At 54.8% G+C, this 16,945-nt stretch overlaps 41 non-coding genes across 41 annotated transcripts; 32 read left to right on the forward strand and 9 right to left on the reverse strand.

The window, feature by feature from the left end:
- Positions 1–218: 218 nt before the first annotated feature.
- Positions 219–290, reverse strand: Trnag-ucc. Its single transcript has one exon. It is a non-coding gene; the product is annotated as a tRNA-Gly (tRNA).
- Positions 291–631: 341 nt separating this feature from the next.
- Trnag-gcc lies at positions 632–702 on the forward strand. Its single transcript has one exon. It is a non-coding gene; the product is annotated as a tRNA-Gly (tRNA).
- Positions 703–995: 293 nt separating this feature from the next.
- On the forward strand, positions 996–1,068 carry Trnam-cau. Its single transcript has one exon. It is a non-coding gene; the product is annotated as a tRNA-Met (tRNA).
- A 281-nt stretch (positions 1,069–1,349) lies between these two features.
- On the forward strand, positions 1,350–1,421 carry Trnae-uuc. The gene has a single exon. It is a non-coding gene; the product is annotated as a tRNA-Glu (tRNA).
- Positions 1,422–1,619: 198 nt separating this feature from the next.
- Trnai-aau lies at positions 1,620–1,693 on the forward strand. The gene has a single exon. It is a non-coding gene; the product is annotated as a tRNA-Ile (tRNA).
- A 586-nt stretch (positions 1,694–2,279) lies between these two features.
- On the reverse strand, positions 2,280–2,351 carry Trnag-ucc. The gene has a single exon. It is a non-coding gene; the product is annotated as a tRNA-Gly (tRNA).
- Positions 2,352–2,692: 341 nt separating this feature from the next.
- On the forward strand, positions 2,693–2,763 carry Trnag-gcc. The gene has a single exon. It is a non-coding gene; the product is annotated as a tRNA-Gly (tRNA).
- Positions 2,764–3,056: 293 nt separating this feature from the next.
- On the forward strand, positions 3,057–3,129 carry Trnam-cau. The gene has a single exon. It is a non-coding gene; the product is annotated as a tRNA-Met (tRNA).
- A 281-nt stretch (positions 3,130–3,410) lies between these two features.
- On the forward strand, positions 3,411–3,482 carry Trnae-uuc. Its single transcript has one exon. It is a non-coding gene; the product is annotated as a tRNA-Glu (tRNA).
- A 198-nt stretch (positions 3,483–3,680) lies between these two features.
- On the forward strand, positions 3,681–3,754 carry Trnai-aau. The gene has a single exon. It is a non-coding gene; the product is annotated as a tRNA-Ile (tRNA).
- A 576-nt stretch (positions 3,755–4,330) lies between these two features.
- Positions 4,331–4,402, reverse strand: Trnag-ucc. The gene has a single exon. It is a non-coding gene; the product is annotated as a tRNA-Gly (tRNA).
- A 341-nt stretch (positions 4,403–4,743) lies between these two features.
- Positions 4,744–4,814, forward strand: Trnag-gcc. Its single transcript has one exon. It is a non-coding gene; the product is annotated as a tRNA-Gly (tRNA).
- A 293-nt stretch (positions 4,815–5,107) lies between these two features.
- Trnam-cau lies at positions 5,108–5,180 on the forward strand. The gene has a single exon. It is a non-coding gene; the product is annotated as a tRNA-Met (tRNA).
- Positions 5,181–5,461: 281 nt separating this feature from the next.
- Positions 5,462–5,533, forward strand: Trnae-uuc. Its single transcript has one exon. It is a non-coding gene; the product is annotated as a tRNA-Glu (tRNA).
- A 198-nt stretch (positions 5,534–5,731) lies between these two features.
- On the forward strand, positions 5,732–5,805 carry Trnai-aau. Its single transcript has one exon. It is a non-coding gene; the product is annotated as a tRNA-Ile (tRNA).
- A 576-nt stretch (positions 5,806–6,381) lies between these two features.
- Positions 6,382–6,453, reverse strand: Trnag-ucc. The gene has a single exon. It is a non-coding gene; the product is annotated as a tRNA-Gly (tRNA).
- A 341-nt stretch (positions 6,454–6,794) lies between these two features.
- On the forward strand, positions 6,795–6,865 carry Trnag-gcc. Its single transcript has one exon. It is a non-coding gene; the product is annotated as a tRNA-Gly (tRNA).
- Positions 6,866–7,158: 293 nt separating this feature from the next.
- Positions 7,159–7,231, forward strand: Trnam-cau. Its single transcript has one exon. It is a non-coding gene; the product is annotated as a tRNA-Met (tRNA).
- Positions 7,232–7,512: 281 nt separating this feature from the next.
- On the forward strand, positions 7,513–7,584 carry Trnae-uuc. The gene has a single exon. It is a non-coding gene; the product is annotated as a tRNA-Glu (tRNA).
- Positions 7,585–7,782: 198 nt separating this feature from the next.
- Positions 7,783–7,856, forward strand: Trnai-aau. Its single transcript has one exon. It is a non-coding gene; the product is annotated as a tRNA-Ile (tRNA).
- Positions 7,857–8,442: 586 nt separating this feature from the next.
- Trnag-ucc lies at positions 8,443–8,514 on the reverse strand. Its single transcript has one exon. It is a non-coding gene; the product is annotated as a tRNA-Gly (tRNA).
- A 341-nt stretch (positions 8,515–8,855) lies between these two features.
- Positions 8,856–8,926, forward strand: Trnag-gcc. The gene has a single exon. It is a non-coding gene; the product is annotated as a tRNA-Gly (tRNA).
- A 293-nt stretch (positions 8,927–9,219) lies between these two features.
- Positions 9,220–9,292, forward strand: Trnam-cau. The gene has a single exon. It is a non-coding gene; the product is annotated as a tRNA-Met (tRNA).
- A 281-nt stretch (positions 9,293–9,573) lies between these two features.
- Trnae-uuc lies at positions 9,574–9,645 on the forward strand. Its single transcript has one exon. It is a non-coding gene; the product is annotated as a tRNA-Glu (tRNA).
- Positions 9,646–9,843: 198 nt separating this feature from the next.
- Positions 9,844–9,917, forward strand: Trnai-aau. Its single transcript has one exon. It is a non-coding gene; the product is annotated as a tRNA-Ile (tRNA).
- Positions 9,918–10,493: 576 nt separating this feature from the next.
- Trnag-ucc lies at positions 10,494–10,565 on the reverse strand. Its single transcript has one exon. It is a non-coding gene; the product is annotated as a tRNA-Gly (tRNA).
- A 341-nt stretch (positions 10,566–10,906) lies between these two features.
- Positions 10,907–10,977, forward strand: Trnag-gcc. Its single transcript has one exon. It is a non-coding gene; the product is annotated as a tRNA-Gly (tRNA).
- A 293-nt stretch (positions 10,978–11,270) lies between these two features.
- On the forward strand, positions 11,271–11,343 carry Trnam-cau. Its single transcript has one exon. It is a non-coding gene; the product is annotated as a tRNA-Met (tRNA).
- Positions 11,344–11,624: 281 nt separating this feature from the next.
- Positions 11,625–11,696, forward strand: Trnae-uuc. Its single transcript has one exon. It is a non-coding gene; the product is annotated as a tRNA-Glu (tRNA).
- Positions 11,697–11,894: 198 nt separating this feature from the next.
- Trnai-aau lies at positions 11,895–11,968 on the forward strand. The gene has a single exon. It is a non-coding gene; the product is annotated as a tRNA-Ile (tRNA).
- A 576-nt stretch (positions 11,969–12,544) lies between these two features.
- Trnag-ucc lies at positions 12,545–12,616 on the reverse strand. Its single transcript has one exon. It is a non-coding gene; the product is annotated as a tRNA-Gly (tRNA).
- A 341-nt stretch (positions 12,617–12,957) lies between these two features.
- Trnag-gcc lies at positions 12,958–13,028 on the forward strand. Its single transcript has one exon. It is a non-coding gene; the product is annotated as a tRNA-Gly (tRNA).
- A 293-nt stretch (positions 13,029–13,321) lies between these two features.
- Positions 13,322–13,394, forward strand: Trnam-cau. Its single transcript has one exon. It is a non-coding gene; the product is annotated as a tRNA-Met (tRNA).
- Positions 13,395–13,675: 281 nt separating this feature from the next.
- Trnae-uuc lies at positions 13,676–13,747 on the forward strand. The gene has a single exon. It is a non-coding gene; the product is annotated as a tRNA-Glu (tRNA).
- Positions 13,748–13,945: 198 nt separating this feature from the next.
- Trnai-aau lies at positions 13,946–14,019 on the forward strand. The gene has a single exon. It is a non-coding gene; the product is annotated as a tRNA-Ile (tRNA).
- Positions 14,020–14,595: 576 nt separating this feature from the next.
- Trnag-ucc lies at positions 14,596–14,667 on the reverse strand. The gene has a single exon. It is a non-coding gene; the product is annotated as a tRNA-Gly (tRNA).
- Positions 14,668–15,008: 341 nt separating this feature from the next.
- Positions 15,009–15,079, forward strand: Trnag-gcc. The gene has a single exon. It is a non-coding gene; the product is annotated as a tRNA-Gly (tRNA).
- Positions 15,080–15,372: 293 nt separating this feature from the next.
- Trnam-cau lies at positions 15,373–15,445 on the forward strand. Its single transcript has one exon. It is a non-coding gene; the product is annotated as a tRNA-Met (tRNA).
- A 281-nt stretch (positions 15,446–15,726) lies between these two features.
- Positions 15,727–15,798, forward strand: Trnae-uuc. The gene has a single exon. It is a non-coding gene; the product is annotated as a tRNA-Glu (tRNA).
- Positions 15,799–15,996: 198 nt separating this feature from the next.
- Positions 15,997–16,070, forward strand: Trnai-aau. The gene has a single exon. It is a non-coding gene; the product is annotated as a tRNA-Ile (tRNA).
- Positions 16,071–16,656: 586 nt separating this feature from the next.
- Positions 16,657–16,728, reverse strand: Trnag-ucc. Its single transcript has one exon. It is a non-coding gene; the product is annotated as a tRNA-Gly (tRNA).
- Between the last annotated feature and the right edge of the window lie 217 nt (positions 16,729–16,945).

The following is a 16,945-nucleotide window of genomic DNA, read 5'->3' on the forward strand; positions in this document are numbered from 1 at the left end:
CATCGCCTCGCCTCGCCTCTCCTTACCTCTCTCAGTCGTTTCTCGTGCTTGTCGTTTTGATATAGGCCGATTTGAGAGCGTCAGCTCTCGCGTCAGCTGAGCAAAGTCGAGACAAGTCGAGACACACTAAGGGCTGGTATGCAGCGAGTAAGAGGGCGAAAAAACAATAGTTTAAGAGCGCGTGGCAAAAGTACTCATACGCGAAATTAAAAGCCTGCTGCGGTGGCCGGGAATCGAACCCGGATCAACTGCTTGGAAGGCAACTATGCTGACCATTACACCACCACCGCACAAGCGAGCGCCCCGCCACCGCGCTGAGTCGGCTTCCCGCCTGTCGGCAGCGGCCGAAGGTGATCGTACCCGGCAGGCGCATTTCGAGGCAGGCTAGGGGAGCACATCCAGACGCATTCGGACAGCGTATCCGCGCACATTTCGCATCCTTTGGCAAGAGTCGGCGCCGGCGGCGCAAGAGTACGCAGAGGACCGCGTTCTGGCGGCATCTTTAAGCAGTGCAGTGCAGGATTCAGCGTCTGCAGCATCTTCTCCACAGAATGCTACGGCGCTTGACGGCAGTCCCACTTTCCCTTGAGACATCTGCTCGGGAAGCAGCGTGAAGGTACCGCTGGCCCGAGCATCGGTGGTTCAGTGGTAGAATGCTCGCCTGCCACGCGGGCGGCCCGGGTTCGATTCCCGGCCGATGCATCATTTTGTTTTTTCTCCGGTAGGGGTGCTGCGTGTCTTTCGCACTCGAACTGCGTGAGCCATGAGAATGAACCGCGGGATTCCGTGTGGAAAGAACCAATCATGCAGCGCGGACGACTGCTCGTTTGGACTCCTGCGTGCTATTGTACATACTGGCGTCGGCCTAGCATCGCAAGTTGCCTGCCGCGCCGTGAATGCACGTGTAGCAACAGAAAAAATGAGCCAGGGAGTGCAGACTCTCTACCACTTGTATTCGGTACTTACCAAGATTCCAGAAGGTCTAACGATCGCCTGCCTCGGTAGCGCAGTAGGCAGCGCGTAAGTCTCATAATCTTAAGGTCGTGAGTTCGATCCTCACCCGGGGCATCTAATTTTCTGTGACTGAAGGTGGTGCTGTTGCTAGGGCGCCAACTTATTTCTTGTTTGTTATCCGCAACGTTTCAACGCTTCAGCGGGAAAATGTTTACTTCCTGTTATTGCTACATACAGCTTCCCTATTCCTCTTCTCCCAGCAGAGCATGAAGCCAAAAGCATTGCTCTGCGACGTTTGAGGTGCGCGCCTTGCCAGTCAGTATGTGCAAAGATGCTCGCAAAGAGAGCGACAATGCGACAAGCGACCGTACGAACGGTCGAATGAAACGGCCGCATCCGGTGTGGTCTAGTGGCTAGGATACCTGGCTTTCACCCAGGAGGCCCGGGTTCGATTCCCGGTACCGGAACGGAATTTTTTCCACACGAATCGTGACAAGTTTGAGCTGTCCGAGCGGCCGTTTCCCGTCCTGCTCGCAATATAGCTACTGTTTCGTGACCGTCAGCAGAATATAGACTAGGGAAGCAGACACACGACGACCATAGGAATGGTGTATGGCTTCATGCCACCTGATTCCAGCGTAGGGCTGAGCAACTGCATCTGCCGAGGCCCGTTAGCTCAGTTGGTTAGAGCGTCGTGCTAATAACGCGAAGGTCGTGGGTTCGATCCCCCCACGGGCCACTTCTCTTTTACTACTGCGAAAAGGCAGCGCCGATTTCAGCTGGCGAGTGTGATGACCAAATGATCATCACCCTGCGTGGAAGTTGACAGAGGATCCGAACCCGACTCGTCGGGAAGCACTACAGCATTCACTCGGCAATGGCCATAATATCTTGAATACACTGGTTAGAGAAAATGAAAGAAAATGTCCGATTGCCGATGCGTAACAACTTTGGCCCTTGTCAGTACTTGGGCGGGTGAGCGCATGGGAACACAGGGCAGTATTGGCAGTTTTACTTCCTATTTTTGTTTCTCCTTTGTTTTCGGAGCTACAGCCCGATTCGGCCAGGGAGACGCCACCGTGAAATGAAGGGGGCGTGCTGTGTGTCCATCGCCTCGCCTCGCCTCTCCTTACCTCTCTCAGTCGTTTCTCGTGCTTGTCGTTTTGATATAGGCCGATTTGAGAGCGTCAGCTCTCGCGTCAGCTGAGCAAAGTCGAGACAAGTCGAGACACACTAAGGGCTGGTATGCAGCGAGTAAGAGGGCGAAAAAACAATAGTTTAAGAGCGCGTGGCAAAAGTACTCATACGCGAAATTAAAAGCCTGCTGCGGTGGCCGGGAATCGAACCCGGATCAACTGCTTGGAAGGCAACTATGCTGACCATTACACCACCACCGCACAAGCGAGCGCCCCGCCACCGCGCTGAGTCGGCTTCCCGCCTGTCGGCAGCGGCCGAAGGTGATCGTACCCGGCAGGCGCATTTCGAGGCAGGCTAGGGGAGCACATCCAGACGCATTCGGACAGCGTATCCGCGCACATTTCGCATCCTTTGGCAAGAGTCGGCGCCGGCGGCGCAAGAGTACGCAGAGGACCGCGTTCTGGCGGCATCTTTAAGCAGTGCAGTGCAGGATTCAGCGTCTGCAGCATCTTCTCCACAGAATGCTACGGCGCTTGACGGCAGTCCCACTTTCCCTTGAGACATCTGCTCGGGAAGCAGCGTGAAGGTACCGCTGGCCCGAGCATCGGTGGTTCAGTGGTAGAATGCTCGCCTGCCACGCGGGCGGCCCGGGTTCGATTCCCGGCCGATGCATCATTTTGTTTTTTCTCCGGTAGGGGTGCTGCGTGTCTTTCGCACTCGAACTGCGTGAGCCATGAGAATGAACCGCGGGATTCCGTGTGGAAAGAACCAATCATGCAGCGCGGACGACTGCTCGTTTGGACTCCTGCGTGCTATTGTACATACTGGCGTCGGCCTAGCATCGCAAGTTGCCTGCCGCGCCGTGAATGCACGTGTAGCAACAGAAAAAATGAGCCAGGGAGTGCAGACTCTCTACCACTTGTATTCGGTACTTACCAAGATTCCAGAAGGTCTAACGATCGCCTGCCTCGGTAGCGCAGTAGGCAGCGCGTAAGTCTCATAATCTTAAGGTCGTGAGTTCGATCCTCACCCGGGGCATCTAATTTTCTGTGACTGAAGGTGGTGCTGTTGCTAGGGCGCCAACTTATTTCTTGTTTGTTATCCGCAACGTTTCAACGCTTCAGCGGGAAAATGTTTACTTCCTGTTATTGCTACATACAGCTTCCCTATTCCTCTTCTCCCAGCAGAGCATGAAGCCAAAAGCATTGCTCTGCGACGTTTGAGGTGCGCGCCTTGCCAGTCAGTATGTGCAAAGATGCTCGCAAAGAGAGCGACAATGCGACAAGCGACCGTACGAACGGTCGAATGAAACGGCCGCATCCGGTGTGGTCTAGTGGCTAGGATACCTGGCTTTCACCCAGGAGGCCCGGGTTCGATTCCCGGTACCGGAACGGAATTTTTTCCACACGAATCGTGACAAGTTTGAGCTGTCCGAGCGGCCGTTTCCCGTCCTGCTCGCAATATAGCTACTGTTTCGTGACCGTCAGCAGAATATAGACTAGGGAAGCAGACACACGACGACCATAGGAATGGTGTATGGCTTCATGCCACCTGATTCCAGCGTAGGGCTGAGCAACTGCATCTGCCGAGGCCCGTTAGCTCAGTTGGTTAGAGCGTCGTGCTAATAACGCGAAGGTCGTGGGTTCGATCCCCCCACGGGCCACTTCTCTTTTACTACTGCGAAAAGGCAGCGCCGATTTCAGCTGGCGAGTGTGATGACCAAATGATCATCACCCTGCGTGGAAGTTGACAGAGGATCCGAACCCGACTCGTCGGGAAGCACTACAGCATTCACTCGGCAATGGCCATAATATCTTGAATACACTGGTTAGAGAAAATGTCCGATTGCCGATGCGTAACAACTTTGGCCCTTGTCAGTACTTGGGCGGGTGAGCGCATGGGAACACAGGGCAGTATTGGCAGTTTTACTTCCTATTTTTGTTTCTCCTTTGTTTTCGGAGCTACAGCCCGATTCGGCCAGGGAGACGCCACCGTGAAATGAAGGGGGCGTGCTGTGTGTCCATCGCCTCGCCTCGCCTCTCCTTACCTCTCTCAGTCGTTTCTCGTGCTTGTCGTTTTGATATAGGCCGATTTGAGAGCGTCAGCTCTCGCGTCAGCTGAGCAAAGTCGAGACAAGTCGAGACACACTAAGGGCTGGTATGCAGCGAGTAAGAGGGCGAAAAAACAATAGTTTAAGAGCGCGTGGCAAAAGTACTCATACGCGAAATTAAAAGCCTGCTGCGGTGGCCGGGAATCGAACCCGGATCAACTGCTTGGAAGGCAACTATGCTGACCATTACACCACCACCGCACAAGCGAGCGCCCCGCCACCGCGCTGAGTCGGCTTCCCGCCTGTCGGCAGCGGCCGAAGGTGATCGTACCCGGCAGGCGCATTTCGAGGCAGGCTAGGGGAGCACATCCAGACGCATTCGGACAGCGTATCCGCGCACATTTCGCATCCTTTGGCAAGAGTCGGCGCCGGCGGCGCAAGAGTACGCAGAGGACCGCGTTCTGGCGGCATCTTTAAGCAGTGCAGTGCAGGATTCAGCGTCTGCAGCATCTTCTCCACAGAATGCTACGGCGCTTGACGGCAGTCCCACTTTCCCTTGAGACATCTGCTCGGGAAGCAGCGTGAAGGTACCGCTGGCCCGAGCATCGGTGGTTCAGTGGTAGAATGCTCGCCTGCCACGCGGGCGGCCCGGGTTCGATTCCCGGCCGATGCATCATTTTGTTTTTTCTCCGGTAGGGGTGCTGCGTGTCTTTCGCACTCGAACTGCGTGAGCCATGAGAATGAACCGCGGGATTCCGTGTGGAAAGAACCAATCATGCAGCGCGGACGACTGCTCGTTTGGACTCCTGCGTGCTATTGTACATACTGGCGTCGGCCTAGCATCGCAAGTTGCCTGCCGCGCCGTGAATGCACGTGTAGCAACAGAAAAAATGAGCCAGGGAGTGCAGACTCTCTACCACTTGTATTCGGTACTTACCAAGATTCCAGAAGGTCTAACGATCGCCTGCCTCGGTAGCGCAGTAGGCAGCGCGTAAGTCTCATAATCTTAAGGTCGTGAGTTCGATCCTCACCCGGGGCATCTAATTTTCTGTGACTGAAGGTGGTGCTGTTGCTAGGGCGCCAACTTATTTCTTGTTTGTTATCCGCAACGTTTCAACGCTTCAGCGGGAAAATGTTTACTTCCTGTTATTGCTACATACAGCTTCCCTATTCCTCTTCTCCCAGCAGAGCATGAAGCCAAAAGCATTGCTCTGCGACGTTTGAGGTGCGCGCCTTGCCAGTCAGTATGTGCAAAGATGCTCGCAAAGAGAGCGACAATGCGACAAGCGACCGTACGAACGGTCGAATGAAACGGCCGCATCCGGTGTGGTCTAGTGGCTAGGATACCTGGCTTTCACCCAGGAGGCCCGGGTTCGATTCCCGGTACCGGAACGGAATTTTTTCCACACGAATCGTGACAAGTTTGAGCTGTCCGAGCGGCCGTTTCCCGTCCTGCTCGCAATATAGCTACTGTTTCGTGACCGTCAGCAGAATATAGACTAGGGAAGCAGACACACGACGACCATAGGAATGGTGTATGGCTTCATGCCACCTGATTCCAGCGTAGGGCTGAGCAACTGCATCTGCCGAGGCCCGTTAGCTCAGTTGGTTAGAGCGTCGTGCTAATAACGCGAAGGTCGTGGGTTCGATCCCCCCACGGGCCACTTCTCTTTTACTACTGCGAAAAGGCAGCGCCGATTTCAGCTGGCGAGTGTGATGACCAAATGATCATCACCCTGCGTGGAAGTTGACAGAGGATCCGAACCCGACTCGTCGGGAAGCACTACAGCATTCACTCGGCAATGGCCATAATATCTTGAATACACTGGTTAGAGAAAATGTCCGATTGCCGATGCGTAACAACTTTGGCCCTTGTCAGTACTTGGGCGGGTGAGCGCATGGGAACACAGGGCAGTATTGGCAGTTTTACTTCCTATTTTTGTTTCTCCTTTGTTTTCGGAGCTACAGCCCGATTCGGCCAGGGAGACGCCACCGTGAAATGAAGGGGGCGTGCTGTGTGTCCATCGCCTCGCCTCGCCTCTCCTTACCTCTCTCAGTCGTTTCTCGTGCTTGTCGTTTTGATATAGGCCGATTTGAGAGCGTCAGCTCTCGCGTCAGCTGAGCAAAGTCGAGACAAGTCGAGACACACTAAGGGCTGGTATGCAGCGAGTAAGAGGGCGAAAAAACAATAGTTTAAGAGCGCGTGGCAAAAGTACTCATACGCGAAATTAAAAGCCTGCTGCGGTGGCCGGGAATCGAACCCGGATCAACTGCTTGGAAGGCAACTATGCTGACCATTACACCACCACCGCACAAGCGAGCGCCCCGCCACCGCGCTGAGTCGGCTTCCCGCCTGTCGGCAGCGGCCGAAGGTGATCGTACCCGGCAGGCGCATTTCGAGGCAGGCTGGGGGAGCACATCCAGACGCATTCGGACAGCGTATCCGCGCACATTTCGCATCCTTTGGCAAGAGTCGGCGCCGGCGGCGCAAGAGTACGCAGAGGACCGCGTTCTGGCGGCATCTTTAAGCAGTGCAGTGCAGGATTCAGCGTCTGCAGCATCTTCTCCACAGAATGCTACGGCGCTTGACGGCAGTCCCACTTTCCCTTGAGACATCTGCTCGGGAAGCAGCGTGAAGGTACCGCTGGCCCGAGCATCGGTGGTTCAGTGGTAGAATGCTCGCCTGCCACGCGGGCGGCCCGGGTTCGATTCCCGGCCGATGCATCATTTTGTTTTTTCTCCGGTAGGGGTGCTGCGTGTCTTTCGCACTCGAACTGCGTGAGCCATGAGAATGAACCGCGGGATTCCGTGTGGAAAGAACCAATCATGCAGCGCGGACGACTGCTCGTTTGGACTCCTGCGTGCTATTGTACATACTGGCGTCGGCCTAGCATCGCAAGTTGCCTGCCGCGCCGTGAATGCACGTGTAGCAACAGAAAAAATGAGCCAGGGAGTGCAGACTCTCTACCACTTGTATTCGGTACTTACCAAGATTCCAGAAGGTCTAACGATCGCCTGCCTCGGTAGCGCAGTAGGCAGCGCGTAAGTCTCATAATCTTAAGGTCGTGAGTTCGATCCTCACCCGGGGCATCTAATTTTCTGTGACTGAAGGTGGTGCTGTTGCTAGGGCGCCAACTTATTTCTTGTTTGTTATCCGCAACGTTTCAACGCTTCAGCGGGAAAATGTTTACTTCCTGTTATTGCTACATACAGCTTCCCTATTCCTCTTCTCCCAGCAGAGCATGAAGCCAAAAGCATTGCTCTGCGACGTTTGAGGTGCGCGCCTTGCCAGTCAGTATGTGCAAAGATGCTCGCAAAGAGAGCGACAATGCGACAAGCGACCGTACGAACGGTCGAATGAAACGGCCGCATCCGGTGTGGTCTAGTGGCTAGGATACCTGGCTTTCACCCAGGAGGCCCGGGTTCGATTCCCGGTACCGGAACGGAATTTTTTCCACACGAATCGTGACAAGTTTGAGCTGTCCGAGCGGCCGTTTCCCGTCCTGCTCGCAATATAGCTACTGTTTCGTGACCGTCAGCAGAATATAGACTAGGGAAGCAGACACACGACGACCATAGGAATGGTGTATGGCTTCATGCCACCTGATTCCAGCGTAGGGCTGAGCAACTGCATCTGCCGAGGCCCGTTAGCTCAGTTGGTTAGAGCGTCGTGCTAATAACGCGAAGGTCGTGGGTTCGATCCCCCCACGGGCCACTTCTCTTTTACTACTGCGAAAAGGCAGCGCCGATTTCAGCTGGCGAGTGTGATGACCAAATGATCATCACCCTGCGTGGAAGTTGACAGAGGATCCGAACCCGACTCGTCGGGAAGCACTACAGCATTCACTCGGCAATGGCCATAATATCTTGAATACACTGGTTAGAGAAAATGAAAGAAAATGTCCGATTGCCGATGCGTAACAACTTTGGCCCTTGTCAGTACTTGGGCGGGTGAGCGCATGGGAACACAGGGCAGTATTGGCAGTTTTACTTCCTATTTTTGTTTCTCCTTTGTTTTCGGAGCTACAGCCCGATTCGGCCAGGGAGACGCCACCGTGAAATGAAGGGGGCGTGCTGTGTGTCCATCGCCTCGCCTCGCCTCTCCTTACCTCTCTCAGTCGTTTCTCGTGCTTGTCGTTTTGATATAGGCCGATTTGAGAGCGTCAGCTCTCGCGTCAGCTGAGCAAAGTCGAGACAAGTCGAGACACACTAAGGGCTGGTATGCAGCGAGTAAGAGGGCGAAAAAACAATAGTTTAAGAGCGCGTGGCAAAAGTACTCATACGCGAAATTAAAAGCCTGCTGCGGTGGCCGGGAATCGAACCCGGATCAACTGCTTGGAAGGCAACTATGCTGACCATTACACCACCACCGCACAAGCGAGCGCCCCGCCACCGCGCTGAGTCGGCTTCCCGCCTGTCGGCAGCGGCCGAAGGTGATCGTACCCGGCAGGCGCATTTCGAGGCAGGCTAGGGGAGCACATCCAGACGCATTCGGACAGCGTATCCGCGCACATTTCGCATCCTTTGGCAAGAGTCGGCGCCGGCGGCGCAAGAGTACGCAGAGGACCGCGTTCTGGCGGCATCTTTAAGCAGTGCAGTGCAGGATTCAGCGTCTGCAGCATCTTCTCCACAGAATGCTACGGCGCTTGACGGCAGTCCCACTTTCCCTTGAGACATCTGCTCGGGAAGCAGCGTGAAGGTACCGCTGGCCCGAGCATCGGTGGTTCAGTGGTAGAATGCTCGCCTGCCACGCGGGCGGCCCGGGTTCGATTCCCGGCCGATGCATCATTTTGTTTTTTCTCCGGTAGGGGTGCTGCGTGTCTTTCGCACTCGAACTGCGTGAGCCATGAGAATGAACCGCGGGATTCCGTGTGGAAAGAACCAATCATGCAGCGCGGACGACTGCTCGTTTGGACTCCTGCGTGCTATTGTACATACTGGCGTCGGCCTAGCATCGCAAGTTGCCTGCCGCGCCGTGAATGCACGTGTAGCAACAGAAAAAATGAGCCAGGGAGTGCAGACTCTCTACCACTTGTATTCGGTACTTACCAAGATTCCAGAAGGTCTAACGATCGCCTGCCTCGGTAGCGCAGTAGGCAGCGCGTAAGTCTCATAATCTTAAGGTCGTGAGTTCGATCCTCACCCGGGGCATCTAATTTTCTGTGACTGAAGGTGGTGCTGTTGCTAGGGCGCCAACTTATTTCTTGTTTGTTATCCGCAACGTTTCAACGCTTCAGCGGGAAAATGTTTACTTCCTGTTATTGCTACATACAGCTTCCCTATTCCTCTTCTCCCAGCAGAGCATGAAGCCAAAAGCATTGCTCTGCGACGTTTGAGGTGCGCGCCTTGCCAGTCAGTATGTGCAAAGATGCTCGCAAAGAGAGCGACAATGCGACAAGCGACCGTACGAACGGTCGAATGAAACGGCCGCATCCGGTGTGGTCTAGTGGCTAGGATACCTGGCTTTCACCCAGGAGGCCCGGGTTCGATTCCCGGTACCGGAACGGAATTTTTTCCACACGAATCGTGACAAGTTTGAGCTGTCCGAGCGGCCGTTTCCCGTCCTGCTCGCAATATAGCTACTGTTTCGTGACCGTCAGCAGAATATAGACTAGGGAAGCAGACACACGACGACCATAGGAATGGTGTATGGCTTCATGCCACCTGATTCCAGCGTAGGGCTGAGCAACTGCATCTGCCGAGGCCCGTTAGCTCAGTTGGTTAGAGCGTCGTGCTAATAACGCGAAGGTCGTGGGTTCGATCCCCCCACGGGCCACTTCTCTTTTACTACTGCGAAAAGGCAGCGCCGATTTCAGCTGGCGAGTGTGATGACCAAATGATCATCACCCTGCGTGGAAGTTGACAGAGGATCCGAACCCGACTCGTCGGGAAGCACTACAGCATTCACTCGGCAATGGCCATAATATCTTGAATACACTGGTTAGAGAAAATGTCCGATTGCCGATGCGTAACAACTTTGGCCCTTGTCAGTACTTGGGCGGGTGAGCGCATGGGAACACAGGGCAGTATTGGCAGTTTTACTTCCTATTTTTGTTTCTCCTTTGTTTTCGGAGCTACAGCCCGATTCGGCCAGGGAGACGCCACCGTGAAATGAAGGGGGCGTGCTGTGTGTCCATCGCCTCGCCTCGCCTCTCCTTACCTCTCTCAGTCGTTTCTCGTGCTTGTCGTTTTGATATAGGCCGATTTGAGAGCGTCAGCTCTCGCGTCAGCTGAGCAAAGTCGAGACAAGTCGAGACACACTAAGGGCTGGTATGCAGCGAGTAAGAGGGCGAAAAAACAATAGTTTAAGAGCGCGTGGCAAAAGTACTCATACGCGAAATTAAAAGCCTGCTGCGGTGGCCGGGAATCGAACCCGGATCAACTGCTTGGAAGGCAACTATGCTGACCATTACACCACCACCGCACAAGCGAGCGCCCCGCCACCGCGCTGCGTCGGCTTCCCGCCTGTCGGCAGCGGCCGAAGGTGATCGTACCCGGCAGGCGCATTTCGAGGCAGGCTAGGGGAGCACATCCAGACGCATTCGGACAGCGTATCCGCGCACATTTCGCATCCTTTGGCAAGAGTCGGCGCCGGCGGCGCAAGAGTACGCAGAGGACCGCGTTCTGGCGGCATCTTTAAGCAGTGCAGTGCAGGATTCAGCGTCTGCAGCATCTTCTCCACAGAATGCTACGGCGCTTGACGGCAGTCCCACTTTCCCTTGAGACATCTGCTCGGGAAGCAGCGTGAAGGTACCGCTGGCCCGAGCATCGGTGGTTCAGTGGTAGAATGCTCGCCTGCCACGCGGGCGGCCCGGGTTCGATTCCCGGCCGATGCATCATTTTGTTTTTTCTCCGGTAGGGGTGCTGCGTGTCTTTCGCACTCGAACTGCGTGAGCCATGAGAATGAACCGCGGGATTCCGTGTGGAAAGAACCAATCATGCAGCGCGGACGACTGCTCGTTTGGACTCCTGCGTGCTATTGTACATACTGGCGTCGGCCTAGCATCGCAAGTTGCCTGCCGCGCCGTGAATGCACGTGTAGCAACAGAAAAAATGAGCCAGGGAGTGCAGACTCTCTACCACTTGTATTCGGTACTTACCAAGATTCCAGAAGGTCTAACGATCGCCTGCCTCGGTAGCGCAGTAGGCAGCGCGTAAGTCTCATAATCTTAAGGTCGTGAGTTCGATCCTCACCCGGGGCATCTAATTTTCTGTGACTGAAGGTGGTGCTGTTGCTAGGGCGCCAACTTATTTCTTGTTTGTTATCCGCAACGTTTCAACGCTTCAGCGGGAAAATGTTTACTTCCTGTTATTGCTACATACAGCTTCCCTATTCCTCTTCTCCCAGCAGAGCATGAAGCCAAAAGCATTGCTCTGCGACGTTTGAGGTGCGCGCCTTGCCAGTCAGTATGTGCAAAGATGCTCGCAAAGAGAGCGACAATGCGACAAGCGACCGTACGAACGGTCGAATGAAACGGCCGCATCCGGTGTGGTCTAGTGGCTAGGATACCTGGCTTTCACCCAGGAGGCCCGGGTTCGATTCCCGGTACCGGAACGGAATTTTTTCCACACGAATCGTGACAAGTTTGAGCTGTCCGAGCGGCCGTTTCCCGTCCTGCTCGCAATATAGCTACTGTTTCGTGACCGTCAGCAGAATATAGACTAGGGAAGCAGACACACGACGACCATAGGAATGGTGTATGGCTTCATGCCACCTGATTCCAGCGTAGGGCTGAGCAACTGCATCTGCCGAGGCCCGTTAGCTCAGTTGGTTAGAGCGTCGTGCTAATAACGCGAAGGTCGTGGGTTCGATCCCCCCACGGGCCACTTCTCTTTTACTACTGCGAAAAGGCAGCGCCGATTTCAGCTGGCGAGTGTGATGACCAAATGATCATCACCCTGCGTGGAAGTTGACAGAGGATCCGAACCCGACTCGTCGGGAAGCACTACAGCATTCACTCGGCAATGGCCATAATATCTTGAATACACTGGTTAGAGAAAATGTCCGATTGCCGATGCGTAACAACTTTGGCCCTTGTCAGTACTTGGGCGGGTGAGCGCATGGGAACACAGGGCAGTATTGGCAGTTTTACTTCCTATTTTTGTTTCTCCTTTGTTTTCGGAGCTACAGCCCGATTCGGCCAGGGAGACGCCACCGTGAAATGAAGGGGGCGTGCTGTGTGTCCATCGCCTCGCCTCGCCTCTCCTTACCTCTCTCAGTCGTTTCTCGTGCTTGTCGTTTTGATATAGGCCGATTTGAGAGCGTCAGCTCTCGCGTCAGCTGAGCAAAGTCGAGACAAGTCGAGACACACTAAGGGCTGGTATGCAGCGAGTAAGAGGGCGAAAAAACAATAGTTTAAGAGCGCGTGGCAAAAGTACTCATACGCGAAATTAAAAGCCTGCTGCGGTGGCCGGGAATCGAACCCGGATCAACTGCTTGGAAGGCAACTATGCTGACCATTACACCACCACCGCACAAGCGAGCGCCCCGCCACCGCGCTGAGTCGGCTTCCCGCCTGTCGGCAGCGGCCGAAGGTGATCGTACCCGGCAGGCGCATTTCGAGGCAGGCTAGGGGAGCACATCCAGACGCATTCGGACAGCGTATCCGCGCACATTTCGCATCCTTTGGCAAGAGTCGGCGCCGGCGGCGCAAGAGTACGCAGAGGACCGCGTTCTGGCGGCATCTTTAAGCAGTGCAGTGCAGGATTCAGCGTCTGCAGCATCTTCTCCACAGAATGCTACGGCGCTTGACGGCAGTCCCACTTTCCCTTGAGACATCTGCTCGGGAAGCAGCGTGAAGGTACCGCTGGCCCGAGCATCGGTGGTTCAGTGGTAGAATGCTCGCCTGCCACGCGGGCGGCCCGGGTTCGATTCCCGGCCGATGCATCATTTTGTTTTTTCTCCGGTAGGGGTGCTGCGTGTCTTTCGCACTCGAACTGCGTGAGCCATGAGAATGAACCGCGGGATTCCGTGTGGAAAGAACCAATCATGCAGCGCGGACGACTGCTCGTTTGGACTCCTGCGTGCTATTGTACATACTGGCGTCGGCCTAGCATCGCAAGTTGCCTGCCGCGCCGTGAATGCACGTGTAGCAACAGAAAAAATGAGCCAGGGAGTGCAGACTCTCTACCACTTGTATTCGGTACTTACCAAGATTCCAGAAGGTCTAACGATCGCCTGCCTCGGTAGCGCAGTAGGCAGCGCGTAAGTCTCATAATCTTAAGGTCGTGAGTTCGATCCTCACCCGGGGCATCTAATTTTCTGTGACTGAAGGTGGTGCTGTTGCTAGGGCGCCAACTTATTTCTTGTTTGTTATCCGCAACGTTTCAACGCTTCAGCGGGAAAATGTTTACTTCCTGTTATTGCTACATACAGCTTCCCTATTCCTCTTCTCCCAGCAGAGCATGAAGCCAAAAGCATTGCTCTGCGACGTTTGAGGTGCGCGCCTTGCCAGTCAGTATGTGCAAAGATGCTCGCAAAGAGAGCGACAATGCGACAAGCGACCGTACGAACGGTCGAATGAAACGGCCGCATCCGGTGTGGTCTAGTGGCTAGGATACCTGGCTTTCACCCAGGAGGCCCGGGTTCGATTCCCGGTACCGGAACGGAATTTTTTCCACACGAATCGTGACAAGTTTGAGCTGTCCGAGCGGCCGTTTCCCGTCCTGCTCGCAATATAGCTACTGTTTCGTGACCGTCAGCAGAATATAGACTAGGGAAGCAGACACACGACGACCATAGGAATGGTGTATGGCTTCATGCCACCTGATTCCAGCGTAGGGCTGAGCAACTGCATCTGCCGAGGCCCGTTAGCTCAGTTGGTTAGAGCGTCGTGCTAATAACGCGAAGGTCGTGGGTTCGATCCCCCCACGGGCCACTTCTCTTTTACTACTGCGAAAAGGCAGCGCCGATTTCAGCTGGCGAGTGTGATGACCAAATGATCATCACCCTGCGTGGAAGTTGACAGAGGATCCGAACCCGACTCGTCGGGAAGCACTACAGCATTCACTCGGCAATGGCCATAATATCTTGAATACACTGGTTAGAGAAAATGTCCGATTGCCGATGCGTAACAACTTTGGCCCTTGTCAGTACTTGGGCGGGTGAGCGCATGGGAACACAGGGCAGTATTGGCAGTTTTACTTCCTATTTTTGTTTCTCCTTTGTTTTCGGAGCTACAGCCCGATTCGGCCAGGGAGACGCCACCGTGAAATGAAGGGGGCGTGCTGTGTGTCCATCGCCTCGCCTCGCCTCTCCTTACCTCTCTCAGTCGTTTCTCGTGCTTGTCGTTTTGATATAGGCCGATTTGAGAGCGTCAGCTCTCGCGTCAGCTGAGCAAAGTCGAGACAAGTCGAGACACACTAAGGGCTGGTATGCAGCGAGTAAGAGGGCGAAAAAACAATAGTTTAAGAGCGCGTGGCAAAAGTACTCATACGCGAAATTAAAAGCCTGCTGCGGTGGCCGGGAATCGAACCCGGATCAACTGCTTGGAAGGCAACTATGCTGACCATTACACCACCACCGCACAAGCGAGCGCCCCGCCACCGCGCTGAGTCGGCTTCCCGCCTGTCGGCAGCGGCCGAAGGTGATCGTACCCGGCAGGCGCATTTCGAGGCAGGCTAGGGGAGCACATCCAGACGCATTCGGACAGCGTATCCGCGCACATTTCGCATCCTTTGGCAAGAGTCGGCGCCGGCGGCGCAAGAGTACGCAGAGGACCGCGTTCTGGCGGCATCTTTAAGCAGTGCAGTGCAGGATTCAGCGTCTGCAGCATCTTCTCCACAGAATGCTACGGCGCTTGACGGCAGTCCCACTTTCCCTTGAGACATCTGCTCGGGAAGCAGCGTGAAGGTACCGCTGGCCCGAGCATCGGTGGTTCAGTGGTAGAATGCTCGCCTGCCACGCGGGCGGCCCGGGTTCGATTCCCGGCCGATGCATCATTTTGTTTTTTCTCCGGTAGGGGTGCTGCGTGTCTTTCGCACTCGAACTGCGTGAGCCATGAGAATGAACCGCGGGATTCCGTGTGGAAAGAACCAATCATGCAGCGCGGACGACTGCTCGTTTGGACTCCTGCGTGCTATTGTACATACTGGCGTCGGCCTAGCATCGCAAGTTGCCTGCCGCGCCGTGAATGCACGTGTAGCAACAGAAAAAATGAGCCAGGGAGTGCAGACTCTCTACCACTTGTATTCGGTACTTACCAAGATTCCAGAAGGTCTAACGATCGCCTGCCTCGGTAGCGCAGTAGGCAGCGCGTAAGTCTCATAATCTTAAGGTCGTGAGTTCGATCCTCACCCGGGGCATCTAATTTTCTGTGACTGAAGGTGGTGCTGTTGCTAGGGCGCCAACTTATTTCTTGTTTGTTATCCGCAACGTTTCAACGCTTCAGCGGGAAAATGTTTACTTCCTGTTATTGCTACATACAGCTTCCCTATTCCTCTTCTCCCAGCAGAGCATGAAGCCAAAAGCATTGCTCTGCGACGTTTGAGGTGCGCGCCTTGCCAGTCAGTATGTGCAAAGATGCTCGCAAAGAGAGCGACAATGCGACAAGCGACCGTACGAACGGTCGAATGAAACGGCCGCATCCGGTGTGGTCTAGTGGCTAGGATACCTGGCTTTCACCCAGGAGGCCCGGGTTCGATTCCCGGTACCGGAACGGAATTTTTTCCACACGAATCGTGACAAGTTTGAGCTGTCCGAGCGGCCGTTTCCCGTCCTGCTCGCAATATAGCTACTGTTTCGTGACCGTCAGCAGAATATAGACTAGGGAAGCAGACACACGACGACCATAGGAATGGTGTATGGCTTCATGCCACCTGATTCCAGCGTAGGGCTGAGCAACTGCATCTGCCGAGGCCCGTTAGCTCAGTTGGTTAGAGCGTCGTGCTAATAACGCGAAGGTCGTGGGTTCGATCCCCCCACGGGCCACTTCTCTTTTACTACTGCGAAAAGGCAGCGCCGATTTCAGCTGGCGAGTGTGATGACCAAATGATCATCACCCTGCGTGGAAGTTGACAGAGGATCCGAACCCGACTCGTCGGGAAGCACTACAGCATTCACTCGGCAATGGCCATAATATCTTGAATACACTGGTTAGAGAAAATGAAAGAAAATGTCCGATTGCCGATGCGTAACAACTTTGGCCCTTGTCAGTACTTGGGCGGGTGAGCGCATGGGAACACAGGGCAGTATTGGCAGTTTTACTTCCTATTTTTGTTTCTCCTTTGTTTTCGGAGCTACAGCCCGATTCGGCCAGGGAGACGCCACCGTGAAATGAAGGGGGCGTGCTGTGTGTCCATCGCCTCGCCTCGCCTCTCCTTACCTCTCTCAGTCGTTTCTCGTGCTTGTCGTTTTGATATAGGCCGATTTGAGAGCGTCAGCTCTCGCGTCAGCTGAGCAAAGTCGAGACAAGTCGAGACACACTAAGGGCTGGTATGCAGCGAGTAAGAGGGCGAAAAAACAATAGTTTAAGAGCGCGTGGCAAAAGTACTCATACGCGAAATTAAAAGCCTGCTGCGGTGGCCGGGAATCGAACCCGGATCAACTGCTTGGAAGGCAACTATGCTGACCATTACACCACCACCGCACAAGCGAGCGCCCCGCCACCGCGCTGAGTCGGCTTCCCGCCTGTCGGCAGCGGCCGAAGGTGATCGTACCCGGCAGGCGCATTTCGAGGCAGGCTAGGGGAGCACATCCAGACGCATTCGGACAGCGTATCCGCGCACATTTCGCATCCTTTGGCAAGAGTCGGCGCCGGCGGCGCAAGAGTACGCAGAGGACCGCGTTCTGGCGGCATCTTTAAG

This window comes from Schistocerca americana, unplaced genomic scaffold (assembly GCF_021461395.2).
Source record: "Schistocerca americana isolate TAMUIC-IGC-003095 unplaced genomic scaffold, iqSchAmer2.1 HiC_scaffold_116, whole genome shotgun sequence".
Taxonomy (NCBI): Eukaryota; Metazoa; Arthropoda; class Insecta; order Orthoptera; family Acrididae; genus Schistocerca; species Schistocerca americana.